The following is a 3,847-nucleotide window of genomic DNA, read 5'->3' as shown; positions in this document are numbered from 1 at the left end:
CTTTAACCTGATGGTGCTTTGTGTTACTGAGAAGTAATACTACTGTCTGGCACTATTTCATAATTTTTTATTTATATATATATATATATATATATATATATATATATATATATACACACACACACACACACACACACACGGGCTTCTTTCAGTTTCTATCTAACAAATTCACTCACAAGGTTTTAGTCAGCTCAGAGCTATACTGGAAGGCACTTGCCCAAGATACCATGCATTGGGACTGAACCAAGAACCATGTGGTTGGGAAGCAAACTGCTTACCATGCAGCCATGCATATTTTCAACAGAAGAGATTTAACCTGATATCTTCTGAAACAATGTCTTTATTTCGTTAGAACCAAGTTTGATACATTGCCACATATTGAGTATACACACCATTTATTATTTATTCTTCTGTGCTGTGCTTTAATTAGTTACTGCGGATATAATGCTAAGTGAACAGGTCATGTTCATATTGTAAAATACTTTGATTTTAGCAGTAATTAAAATAGATAATGAAGCAACTACATAATTTGCTATGGTAGTATTTTTTTCCTAAATTTGCGAAATATTGAAGAACATCACTTTTTTTACCGTTATTGGACCATCTGCTTTTCCCTTCTGATATGGGTTTGATAGAGCTGTTGTACATCATGTCACAACTTGTCTCAATCTAATTTTAGTTCTTCTCTCTTCAATTACAACTTTTCTCACATGCAATTGCTTCCTTCCATTCCCTCATCCTTCCTCATTTACTGGTATTTTGCATTGGCAGAGCTTGCTTCCCAACATTCAAATCTCCACTCAAGCATGGTTGAATGGTTAAGACGGTTGCTGCCTAACCACATGGTTCTGGGTTCTTCTACGATATAGCCTTGCACCAAACAAAGCCTTGTGAGAGGATTTGGTAGAAAGTATCTGAAAGAAACTCTGTCATATCAGTCTGACCAATACTTTGGAGTATCTTAATTCTTGGATTATCTTAAAGCCTGGATATTGTTGGATTACCATTTCAGAAATGTGGTGGCTCTTCACATTTCATTGTGTGTGTGTGTGTGTGTTCTGAACCCACTCAGCTGAATGCCCTTCCTAACGCCAACCACTCAGCAGAGTTGACTCGGTGCTTTTTACATGGTACAAGCACAGGTGAGATCAGTTTTGGCAAGGTTTTTACAGCTGGATGCCTTTTCGAACACCAGCAACTTTACAGTGGACTAGGTGCCTTTAGGTGGCCCCTGCACTGACAGGGTTACCAAGTACTTGCAAGACAAAAAAAAATTATTTAAATTTTGCTGGGCACAAGGCCAGTTTCTGGAAAGGTCTTCATATACATTATTTACATTTGACAGATATTTGTTCTCATCTTGTTTGTTGTTAACACATTTCTCCAGCCTTCATCAGGTATCTTGGGGAAATTTTGAACCTGGGTTCTCATTCCTAAGGTATTTTTCAATGTTGTTATTATTATTATTATTATTATTATTATTATTATTATTATTATTATTATTATTATTATTCAGGTCACTGCCATGCGCCCGTGAGCATATGGCACAGTGGTGAAGAGCTCGGGCTACTAAGCCCAAGATTCCGAGTTCGATTCCAAGCAGTGACCATAATAATAATAATAATAACAACAACATCGAAAAATACCTTAGGAATGAGAACCCAGGTTTGAAATTTCCCCAAGACACCTGATGAAGGCTGGAGAGTATATCAGCCAAAACGTTGTATTAACAACAAACAAGATGAGGATAAATATCCATCAAATGTAAATAATGTACATAATTCCTCATCTCTTAGATATAGAAGGTCTTAATATATTTGAAGGAGGCAACCATAATACATTACTAGTTTTTTGTTTATTGATATTGGAGGCATCTAAAAGTACAGAAAACACCATAAATTGTTTTAGTCAAGGACTTTACTATTTTTAAGCCAATCATTACCTTTTTAAATAAAGTAATGGAAAGGCTTTCAGAAATCAATGTCTTTTGGCAAAAGGCAAGAAAAAATACACAGAGAAAAAAACATTGTTGGAAAATTGCCATTAACGGTGTGAAGGTTAGAAAGTGTTTCTATGAATCAGTAAAAATTAATTGAAAATATGTTGATTTTTAGAAAGCCAAAGCAACATACATTTATTATTGCAGATATATATTTGTGTCTGTGTGTATCATTAAATATGTGAAGGTGTGTGCCTCAGCGGTTAGAGTGTTCAACTCACAATCATCAGGTTGTGAGTTTGATTCCCGATAGCACATTTTGTCCTTAAGCAAGACGCTTTATTTTACAAGCATTCCAGTTCACTCAGCTGGCAAAAGTGAGTTGAACCTGTGTTCCTTTCTCATGCTGAATCTTCCCTGAGAACTATGTTAAGGATATGCATGTCTGTGGAGAGCTCAGCCACTTGCCCATTAATTTCATGAGTGGGCTGTTCTGTTGATCGGATCAACTGGAACCATCATCATCGTGCCAGTTATTCTATCAACACCAAATTGATGTATGATGAAGTTAACCATTCACATACTTCAACCAACTCAGTGACGGCCATCATGTGTGTGTGTGTGTTGTTATTATTGTTGTTGTTATTATTATTATTATTATTATTATTATTATTATTATTATTATTATTATTATTATTATTGCTGTAGAGAGAGAGGAGTCAAAGTATGAGAGAAGGGTCCTTCATTGATAGAAAACTTTGCCAACAGAATTATTTCCCTTAGACAAGGTGACATTCCATTTGCTGTGCGTAATAAATTTACCCATCAGTAATGATCATAACACACACACACACACACACACACACACACACACACACACACACAGACAAATATTTTTTTCTACTCTCGGCACAAGGCCCAAAATTTTTGGAGAGGAAGCCAGTCGATTAGATCGCCCCCAGTACACAACTGGTACTTAATTTATTGACCCTGAAAAGATGAAAGGCAAAGTCGGCCTTGGCAGAATTTGAACTCAGAACGTAAAGACAAACGAAATACTGCTAAGTATTTCACCCGGCGTGCTAACGTTTCTGCCAGCTCCCCCCGCCTTACACGCACACAAATATTGTATATGCTATGTATGCAGTCTTGCAAATTCCAACATATTCAGTTGTCCTTTTTAACCCTTTTGATACATTCCTGCTTCAAAGGAACCGAAATGTTCCATCAAGGTTTTATGTCAATTTATGTTTCAAACACCAAATTAATAACGACGTCATCACAATCCTCATTTAACATCCGCCATCCACTTTCCATGCTGGCATGGGTTGGACGGTTTGAGTGGAGCTGGTTAGGCCGGGAGTCTGCACCAGGCTCCAGTTGTCTGTTTTGGCATGGCTTCTATGGTCAGATGCCCTTCCTAATACCAACTACTTTACAGAGTGTACCAACTGCCTTTCATATGGCAAAAGAAATTGTGTCGCAGTGTACCTGTATGTTGTGATCCTGAATTGAGCAGGGGGCATATGGCCCATGGTCCCAGCCTTGGATGAACCTTGAAGCTAATGTTCAAGTCGTTTGGGCAATGTTGGCGATATATTCTCCACAGCGTGCAAATGATGTACCGCTATATGCATATGTGTATATGTATATATATGCATATATACATATACATTTTGTAGGTAATATAATTTTTAATCTTCGGATTTTTTCAATATGCTAAGCCACTGGTTTTAATTGATTAATATCAATTTCTACCCTCATTATTTAATATATCATCATCATCATTTAACATCCGCTTTCCATGCTGGCATGGGTTGGACGGTTTGACTGGGGACTAGTGAGCCAGATGGCTGCACCAGGCTCCAATCTGATCTGGCAGAGTTTCTACAGCTGGATGCCCTTCCT

At 37.4% G+C, this 3,847-nt stretch overlaps 1 protein-coding gene across 2 annotated transcripts in view; it reads left to right on the top strand.

The window, feature by feature from the left end:
- LOC106870450 (THO complex subunit 7 homolog) overlaps positions 1-3,847 on the top strand; it is a 99,037-nt gene that overhangs the window by 84,127 nt on the left and 11,063 nt on the right. The window lies entirely within an intron of this gene.

Source organism: Octopus bimaculoides, chromosome 6 (genome assembly GCF_001194135.2).
Source record: "Octopus bimaculoides isolate UCB-OBI-ISO-001 chromosome 6, ASM119413v2, whole genome shotgun sequence".
NCBI classification, from domain to species: Eukaryota; Metazoa; Mollusca; class Cephalopoda; order Octopoda; family Octopodidae; genus Octopus; species Octopus bimaculoides.
This window is presented reverse-complemented; position numbering and strand designations above follow the sequence as displayed.